The sequence below is a fragment of the Cavia porcellus genome, unplaced genomic scaffold, assembly GCF_034190915.1.
Source record: "Cavia porcellus strain 051 isolate PalLab524CR breed Dunkin Hartley unplaced genomic scaffold, mCavPor4.1 scaffold_37, whole genome shotgun sequence".
Taxonomy (NCBI): domain Eukaryota; kingdom Metazoa; phylum Chordata; class Mammalia; order Rodentia; family Caviidae; genus Cavia; species Cavia porcellus.
Window position 1 is genome coordinate 9700622 of NW_026947520.1, and position 10431 is coordinate 9711052.

Genomic DNA, 10431 nt, shown 5'->3' on the forward strand with positions numbered 1-10431 from the left:
CTGGAGATCAACCTGGTCTACATAGTAAGTTCAAGGGCAGCCTAAAATACACAGAAGCACCCCGTTTCAGAATAACAAGAGATTAGCTTGTGAGATCAGTAGTAGAAGGCATATTTATCTAAATTTTACTAAGTTTTCTTCCTTAATGCCTGTGATATTTGACCCATTCTCAGACTGTGGCAACATACAAAAATCATTTATTTTCAAACAGCAATCTTACCTCAGAGGAAGACCCTCTCTGTTGTAGATGTGCGTCTTAGTGCCATCACCATTGCCTCCTCTCCTCCCACTTTTGCTCTTCCATTTGCTCCTCCCTGCACCAAAAGCTCTTTTATTTATCCTTTTTATCTTTTATCACTAACCACTCAGGCTGCAAAGCTCCCATGTCAGGCTTTACTCCTGCTACAATATTCCTTTAATATATCGTCTTCCTCGATCAGCATTTCAATTCTTACAACAGTGTCTACAATGCAAGGTCTATAGCAATTAATTTAGGGACGAACCTCTCCTTTCCCACGCCCATCCAGTCACATTGCCCATGTATATGCTCCGGATTCTCACACTGTGTGTAATAGGAGCCCCTTCTGGAAGAAGCCTGAAGCAGGGACACTTTGTCCTGCCCTTGCTAACACATTACCACCCCTTTCATTTGTCTCAGCATTCTAAACACCTAAGTTGTTAGGTCGATAATTGTTTTTACGTTGCTGTGTATGTGACACAGGAGCTCACTGCATGCCTGACAGGTGCTCCACCGCTGACTCACAATGCCAGCAAAGTTAAATTTTTCTTCCTTTCCTTCCCTTCTCTCTTTCCCTCCTCGCCCCCCCCCCTTTCCTTTCTTTCATTTTTTCTTGTTTTTGTTCAACTCAAGTCTCACTATGGCGCTCAGGCCGGCACTGAACTCACTAGGTACTCCAGGCTAGACTCCAATGAGTGCTAGGATTACAGGTATACACCTCCAGGCCTGGCGATCATTTCTTTCAATTCTCATGGCATTAATCCTCACTTATCCTGAGATTGGAAAGTGAGCACATATTGCAGTTTTGGCAATTTGCTCTCTTCAAAAACAGCACTGGCCAGAGAAGAGAGGTGTGGCTCTGGGGCTCTGTATCACGGACACTCACAGAGTCGAGGTCCTCCTAATGTGCTGAAGACACAAGGAGACCACGGATCCTGCACACCACACCTCTGAGCCGGCCTCCCCTCCTCAATCAGTCTCCCAATTCCCTCTGCACAGGTGGAGATGCAGCTGTGGGCTGCGACTGCCTGAGACTGCGCTTCAGCCCAGTGGCGTGGCTGTGCAGAGACAGGGTGCGGGGGACCCGAAACAGCCCCGCTGGAGGAGGGGCCCAAGGGTCACAGCGTGCGCTGCACAGGGCCCAAGAAACCCGAATTGGGGAGCTGCAGGGAGCTTCAGTCCGCCAGGGCTGGTCCCAGCGCTTCCGCCCAGACCTCAGCCCTCCCGCCCGTCCCGTGTTGGGTCACCCGTCCTGTATCCTCATCATCTCGTGGCCGGAGGGTCTCCCCTGGGGCTTCCCACGCAGCCTGCAGCCTGCAGAAGTCCTAAAACTAGGCGGTCTGCCCAGTTGGAGCAGCACTCAACACTGTTCCCAGCAGTCAGGCTTCGGAGTCGAAAAACAAAGCCCACCTCCTGGGGCCGCCTGATTGGTCAGCTCATCCCGCCCCTCGACACTGATTGGCTCCTACTCAATTGCCCACCCCCTGAGCAGAGAGGGACCGCAGAAGTGAATCATTAACAATGTGAGAGCTGCTCAAAGGGAGACTGTAACCCAGAGCTTGTGCACAGGTTTGTCTCTCAAGATGCTGACCTGTCTTAGCCTGCATTTTAGAAGAGTTTACTCTTGGCTTTGGGGAGTTGCTTCTGTCTCTCTTTTTATTTTAAAGAGAATAAAACCAAGCAACATAAAACACAATAAAGCAATCGAAATAAACCAGTGTAAGTGACACAGGACTTCAGAACAATAGGAAATCAACAATGATTATCATAATGCCTCTGTCTTCAAAATAGCTGCAGATACCATTAGACATAGTAAAAATTAAATAGAACAGTGGGGCTGGGGATTTAGCTCAGCGGCATAAGCGCCTGCCTTGCAAGCAGGCAGTCCTGAGTTCAATCCCAGGTACCGATAAAAAGGAAGAAGACAAAAAAAAAAAAAAAAAAAAAAAAGAATAAAAACAATGAATGCAATAAAGGACTTCAAAACAAGATAATAGTAAATCCAAAATGACTACCATACCATATCTTGTTATCTTTGAAATAGCTGCCCATGCCATTGGATATAATAAAATCAAACAAAACAAAACAGAATAAAGTCCAACCCAACGAAATGTGATTCCAAAAGTCTAGCGATTTAATTATTTTCTGGAGGTGAAGAAATTCATTTACATGCCCCATGTAATAATGTATGTTCTATTACTATAACTGCGAGCCTCAGAATGGATAATTTGCAATGAATAAAGTTTTATTCAGGCCTAGGTTCCAGCAGTTCAAGGTCAAGGGGCCCCATCTGGTGAGCAGATCACCATCTTCCTGGTGGAGATACTCTGCAAAGCCTCATGGCAGAGTGAAGAGGACAGAGGTGCATACAAACACTGAGCCAAAGTGGCTTTTCTAAGAGTTCCATTTGACAGACTCAGTAAACCATTAACCTATGACAGAATTGTTCCATTCCTGACTTAATCCCCTCTTAAAGACATTTCCACTACCAAGTATTTAATATTTCCAAAGGAAATTAAATTTTAATGAGTTTTAATATGAATGTTGAAACCATAACAGATTACATAGAAAAATGAAATAGTAAATGTAGCTAGTAAAACTCTGAAATATAAAATCAGTGTAGTTCAGCTAGCCCCAAAATATATTATAAGCCCTCCAGAATGAAAACATTATGATGCTCTTGGTGCACCATTAGATAAAGTAAAGTTAAAAAGAAATCCTAGATCCAGGCATGGTGGCACATGTCTGTAATCCCAGCACTCAGGAGACCGAGGAGGAGGATTGTTATGAGTTGACACACATCTTGCACTACACAGTGAGTTTATGACCAACCTGAACAGCATATGGAGACCCTGTCTCAGACACAAAAACAAAAACTCCTCAAAATCGACCTAAGTACAAATATAAATGAATGTATAAGTGGTGTTTTACATACTTTATTGCACTGTACTTAAATCAGTGGCTAAAACCACAAGTCAGACTGTTAGACCGGTGTCGCGAGGAAGACTCCAAGGGCCTCGCTCTCATGTAAAAACAAAAGGGGTTTTTATTATTCCGTGTACACGGGGTCCTCCAAACAGGTGGAAACGGAGAACCGCTTACTCGAGCAGGGCTGTGCCTTTTAAGGCCTAAAACCGCAAAGCAAGCAAGCATTGTTACAGAAGCCAATCATAGCGATTAGAGCAGAGCTGATGGTGAGCTGTCCTTAAGGGATTGGGTTTTTTAGTGGGGCAAGGGAGTGTCTCCTTAGAAGGGGTGGCATTTTTTTAGGAATGGGCGTTTGTCTCATGACTGAGAGATCTGTCTTAGATTAAGACTGTTTGTCTTAACTGTTTAAGAACACTGGTTCCTGTGGGGGTGGAGCTGCACATAGTTTTAAAACTCGCACCACAAGGCCTCCTGAATAGAAAAGTCTAACAGCAATTAACAACCTTAATTACCTTACTTTAGCAACAATGGTTAGCATATCAATTGGGTAAGGTTTTACAATTCTTTACAGAAGAGAGCATTGATTAACATATCAATCTTTTACCCAGAGAAAAAGGAAGACACACGTTTACAGTTACAGGTATTACTATGATATAAACGAAGCTATTTTTGTGAAGAATGTACAATCTAATACAATCTGATGCAATTAACACAATTTGTGATGGGGCTTCTGGATAGGGAAGACCCAGGATATCAGGAGCTATTACCTCAGGCCTTTGTTTTATGGCCTTTAGGAAGTTAAAACTTAACCTAGTTGGATTTGAAGGGAGAAGGGGAGGGGAAGCAGCAGATGGAACGAGCTTTCTTGGTCTCTGCAAGACAGTAAAGACTGTGCTTTAAACTTGGAAAATGGATTGAAAGTAGGAAAAAGTTAAAACTGAATTTGTACTGGCATTATATATCCTGACCAAAATCAAAGCACTGAGAGATGGAGATAAAGAAAAATAAAGACAAAAAATCTTCAGAGAAAAGCATTGAGAAAAATATTCTCCTAACTATGACTTAAAATACAGAATTATAAAAAATACATGCAATAATCCTTTGATAAAAATTTTTAAATTTTAATTTTTTAAAAGTGGGTTTGCTATGTAGATTAGGCTGAGCTTGAACTCACTTGTGTAGCTCAGGAAGGATTTGAACTCATGGTAAATATCTTGCCTCAGCCTCCCAAGTGCTGGGGAATACTGGCACACATTACCACGTGAACTGAAAATTGTTTTGTGACCGGCGCAGCCCCCCCAATGAGACAGGAGATGCTCTTGTGGGTAACAGGTAACTGCTGTTTTATTGTTGCGGGCTCTGGCTTATATATTCGGCTGTGACCAATTACAGGCTGCTATGAGGAGGCAGGGTTGGAATGGGACGCGGGCTCTGGCTAATATACCCAGCTGTGGTCAATCAGGGGTTGCCACAGAGTCAGCACGGGGCGAATACGGAGTGAGCACGAGGTGCGCACGGGGTGGCTAATTTGGAGAGGGACGTAGCGCATTGCGGAAGCTGACGTGGTCTTATCGCCCCGGGCGGGGTGTGTTGAGCGCCTGCGCCTGACAGTTTTGTATAGCACAAATATTAAGACTAAGATCCAAAAGCATTGGGGAAAATTTTCACCTGTTGCCTAGAAATGGCAAATGTTCTCAATGTATCCATAATGTTCCTAAAAATATAAAGACCAGGGCCTAGAAAAAGACCACCTTACTACACCAAGGGACCTAAGACTTCCTACATATCTCATTGAGTACTAGGTGTGTTACACACAGGAGTGAATTGCAATCCTTAGGCCCTGGACAGTGAATCTACAAGGACTGGCTGAAGATCATGTTTTCTATAGTCCTGGGTCACATTGAGGATTCTGGGTAATGTAGTCCAGAGTGGGGTAGGTTACAAAAATTCTGGGAATTGTAATCCCACAGGACCAAGTTGAGGTTTCAAAATACTGGGTTCCATGGTGAGGGGCTAGAAACACCAAAAATTTTAGATGCCATAGTTCTGGGATATGTCTCGCTTAGGAATCTGCGTATACTGGTTCATGAGGGAGCCTGCTGAGGATTTAGGGTACCTTCCTGTGGAAGACACTTTGAGTGACTCCTCTTGAATGCAGAACAATTGCTGTAACTTTGATTATATGGAGACTTATATGACTATGGTATTTCCTTTGTATTATATTTTGCCTGTGTTGTAGTCAGCGGTTGTGCAGAGAACAATTAGAATCAGGGCATGGAGTTTATATTATTATTATCATATTTTTGGCACTGGGGATTGAACTTGCAATCTCACGCTTGCCAGGTAGATGCTTAGGGTGCTGAGCTAAATCCCCAGCCCTTATAATATTTTTATGATGGTCACTGGAAATTAACACAAGAAAATACAGGAAATCTATCCACAACACCAAAGACATAAAATATTTAGTCAAGGGTCTGAATCCCACAGCCATGTCCCACGTGAGTCCAGATGAAGATCCAGAGCTCATGACAATGCCTCCCACGAGTCCAACTGGAGGTCCAGAGCCCACAAGAAGGACTCATGCCAGTCTCTTTTGCAAATTCATGTTGGGAGGGCCCGAAGGTCAGTGGTGGAAGCCAGAAAATCCATGCCAGCGCGGTGAAGGAGCTGTGCTGGTAGGTTGAGGGTTCTATGCTGGAGCTGAGAAGTCTCAATCACAACAAAGGCCAACGATGACCTGAAAAGCACCACAGCTATCCTCAGTGACACGGAGGCCCCGAGCTCCTCTGGATGACAAGCACAGTCAAGTATCTGCCAATGTGAGAGTTCATACTGGAGACCAAGTGGCACACATCTTCTTCTCTGGAGCTAGAAAACAATGCTCAATGTGAGAACCAGAGCTTCTCCAGGAGAACCAACAGCTCAAAGAGCAACACATAGGAGAACCCACAACGCCTCAATGCCTCAATGCAATAGCTTCTTCTTTTCCACATCTCTATTTATGCTGGCAACTTTCCTCAGGTGGAACATCTATGCTTAGCAGCATGGTGATTTAATTCTGCTGGCGTTAAGTTGACTACCAGTTTTTAATCCATAACAGCCTGTAAACTTACTTCTGGGCCTGTACCTCAGAGTATGCTCACAGAGGTTTTACCACTAACCTGTTATGCCTCATAAATAATACACATATATACTCTTGTAGCAAGCTTAAATGTATTCATTCTTCTATAGATACCTTCTGTGCTGTCATTCAGGTAAACAAACTAAATGTTGTACCCCCAAAACAAGGCCCTAAGATGTTGTTCAAAAAAAAAAAAAATGGGCACGACATCTTTAAAAAGAAGCACTTTATTTTAGCTGGCACCCAGCATCACCACCTGCATTGGAATCTGCAGAGTTGTATAACCAGGTTAGGTTACAGGGGTTTTAAAAAGGAAAAACCCACAAAGAAGAGAAAAGGGGAGGGAGCTTATACAAAAAGGGAGTTAATCTCTGCAAAATGTTTTACAACCAGAGCCAGTTGGTCTCAGGACCAAGTGTTTTACAATTAGTGGTCAGCAAATATTTTACAACCTAAGGATCAGCCAGTTTGGGGACTAAATTGCTGTTATGGAAGGGGATAATTCACAAGGAACAACAGTTGAAACACAGGTCAGGGTAACGATGCTTACAGAACAGGATAGCAACGCATTAGCCAGGTTACAACATTCCCTACTGATCTTAGCCAGTAAGTCAAATCATTGACCAACGAAAGGGGTTTCAGTTAGTGGTATCTGTCCATAGCCTTGTGTCCTTAGGATCATTAATTTAACAGTTTGAACTCAGTCTTTGACATAGTTTACTAATTTGCTTATAACCCAAGGTCCAATAGTTACACAGACAAGGAGGATTAGCAAAGGCTCTGCGACTGTTGTTACCAAAGCTGTTAACCAAGGGAATAAGAAAACCAACATTCAAACCAGTTTTGTTCAGCCTGCCTAGCTTGTTCTCCTTCTTGCAATCACTTAAAGGCTTGCCATGTTTTGTCTGATGACCCCAGAATGGTTGCCGTACAGGCAGCAGTTTTTCCCTAAAGCCAAACAGAGACTGCCCTCTTTTAAGAACAGGAGATCCAGTCCCCATTGGTTTTGTAAAACCATCTCAGCCAGGGAGCTCAAGGAATCTTCCAGCTTGGAGATAGAGTTCCTGAGAGTGGCTAGATCTTGGTTGATAAGCACACTCAGGTGCCTATAATTTTGGTCTCCAATACTAGGCTGGACATTCCTAGACCTATTGATCCCACCACCCCAACTTCTACAGAAGTATTTTGTCTCTAAAGACTGTGAACCCCTCCAGGTATGATAATCTGTAGATACTCCAATATGGGCAAGGTCAGTAGCTGATCATTGTATCTGGGCACAGAGATACCAGCCAATGGACTGCAACTTCTTTTGACTAGGTCTTTGCAAGGCCCAGTTTGTCTTCCTTTAATCTGCTGGGCATGCTGTATAGCATACTGTCCTATATTTATCCTCTTTTGTCTAATTTTTACTGGGATCTTATTTAACAGAGCACATAAATCTAGTTTAATTATCTCATGGACAGTGGCATTGGTTGTCAACATCTCACCAGCATTGTAATCAGTTATCTTCTCAAATTAAGGATTATGAGACGTGCCCCTGAAGTCTTCATAAGGGTGTACCCATAGGAACAAAACTATTAGGTACATTTGGCAATCTTAAGCTTTAAGGGGTCCCGGGGAGGGGATAACAGTCTACTTATCTGCAGGTCAATTGTCATTGGAGACTGGGACCAGCTTGAAGTGGGAATGATGAACCCAGGCAGGTTTCCCAGAGACTGTTGGAGTGCTGAGGACCACAGCGTGGGGGCTTTCTCACTGTGGTTCGAGAGACTCTCAGTGATGTCTTTTGGTGAGGACTAGTGTTCCCGGTTCCACTGCAGGACGTTCGTCCTCAGGATGGGCCACAGGTGAGGATGTTGTTGTCAGAATAACTGGTGGCTAGAAGTCAGAACTTGCTGAAGGGCCTGGAGGGACATAACAAGATCTTGGTTAGCTAAATCATCTAGTTTTTCTTTAGAAATCTTAGGGATGAGGGAATGGGGGGTCTCCTGTGTAGAGCCTCGAAAGGGGAAATACCAGCAACATAGTGGGTACATTGTGCACACAAAAGGGCAAAAGGAAGGAGACTTACCCAGTTCTTGCCAGTTTCCAATGCCTTCTTAGTTATTACTATTTTTTAAAGTCTGGTTGATCCCTTTCTACTTGTCCTGAACTTTGAGGATGATACACACAATGGAGTTTCCAATCAGTATGCAAGGCTTGGGCCAGTTTTTGAGTTATCTGAGCTATAAAAGCTGGGCCATTGTCAGACCCCATGATAAGGGGAGGCCAAATCAAGGGATGATCTCATATAAGAGCCTTTTAACTACTATCAGGGCTGATTTAGACTTCATAGGAAAAGCTTCGACCCATCCAGTGAAAGTATCAACCATTATGAGTAAGTACTTATACCCTTTAGTCCAGATTTTCCCATCTCTGTAAAATCTATTTTTCCCTCTGTTCTCCAGGCATGATCCCATGGTAGTGAGTGATTTTTATTTGTTGCTGTCATTTTGGGTTCACCAATTGACATTGGGGGCGTCTGAAGCTCACAGACTGGGTAAGCTTTGATAATTGGGGAATAAAGGAATGATCTCAAAAGAGGACAGCAAGCTTTGATCATCCCAGGTGAGTGGACCGATGGGCTTGTTGGATGAGTTCACATCTCTCTGCCTTGGGGAGAAGGACTCACTTATCAGGCAGTTAGTACCAATCCCCAGGGTTTTAGGCTTTGCTTGAAGTTCAGCCACCAGATGCAAGTCCTTCCAGGTTAAATGGGCTCGGATAGAACAGGTGGGTCAGCAGTAATGTTGGAGCCACCTCAATCCCCACTGATTTTATGGCCATCTTTCGGGCAGAGTGTCTGCCACCAGATTGTTTCCTCGTATAACAGGATCATCTCTCACTTGATGAGCCTTACAGTGGATGATAGCCACTTCCCTCAGCATCCAAATGGTGACCAACAAATCTAAAATTTGGGGAGCATTTTTTATCTTTTGACCCCCAGTTCTTTACAGAGTCTTTTAGACCCCATTCTTTACAAATGGCCCTATGCACATGAGCAGTAACAAATGCATATCTGCTATCAGTATAAATGTTTATGTCTTTACCTTCTGACAACTTGAAGGCCTCAGTGTGGGCAATGAGTTCAGCCCAGTAGGCCGATGTTCCTGGCTCCAATATTTGTTTCCATAGAATCTAAGAGTCGGTGGTAACAGCAGCTCCCATATCCTGCTTTCCGTGATAGATATAACTGTTCCCGTTGGAGAAGTATGATGCAACTCCAGATAGGGGCTCATCTATCAAGTCCAGTCAGAGCCCCGTGAGGTGATCTTGTGGAGAGGCAAGGAGGGGTCATCACCAGGCAGCAGAGGAGCAGGATTTAAAGCTGCTGTTTCTTTGAAACTAATGGTAGTCGGATCCAGAAGTAACACCTGATAGTGCATGATTTGGGAGTTGGACAGCCACTGGTCTGGCAGACCCCTGATGAGGGTCTCCAGTGAATGGGAAGAGACAATTAAGAGTTTTTGTCCAAAAGTCAACTTTTGAGCCTCTTTTACCAGGAGGTCACCGAGGCAATCACCCACAGAAAAAGTGGCTGCCACGCTATCAAGCCTCATGGAAAGATAGGCAACAGGCCTCTGCCAGTGTCCAAAACTATGGGTCAGTACTTCTTTTGCTATCCCTTGCCTCTCACTGACATAGTGGGGAAAAGATCTTTGTAGGTCTGGCAGCGCCAAGGTAGAAGCCTCAGTTAAGGCCAGTTTCAGTGTTTAAAAGCCTGGTCTTGAGAATCTGTCTACTCTAGAGGGTCCTGAGTGGCTCCCCTCAAAGTCATAAAGAGGTTGAGCTATCTCAGCAAAATTGATAATCTAAAGCCTACAATATACCATGGCTCCTAGAAATTCTTGCACCTGGTTTTTAGTCACAGGGACTGGAATCTATTGGATGGCTTGCACCTGCTGAGAGGAAAGAGTGCACTTTCCTTCGTGGACTTGGGACTGGGTCACATGTTTTTGGCATAGTTGGGCCTTTTTAGCAGAGACTTTATAGCCCAGCTCATCTAAGATCCACAGAAGAGCTTAGGACAGTCCTTTTGCCAATGCCCCTTCTCTTTGCAATAAGCACATTGATTTTTATCTCAGGGCAGACGAGACTTCTCATC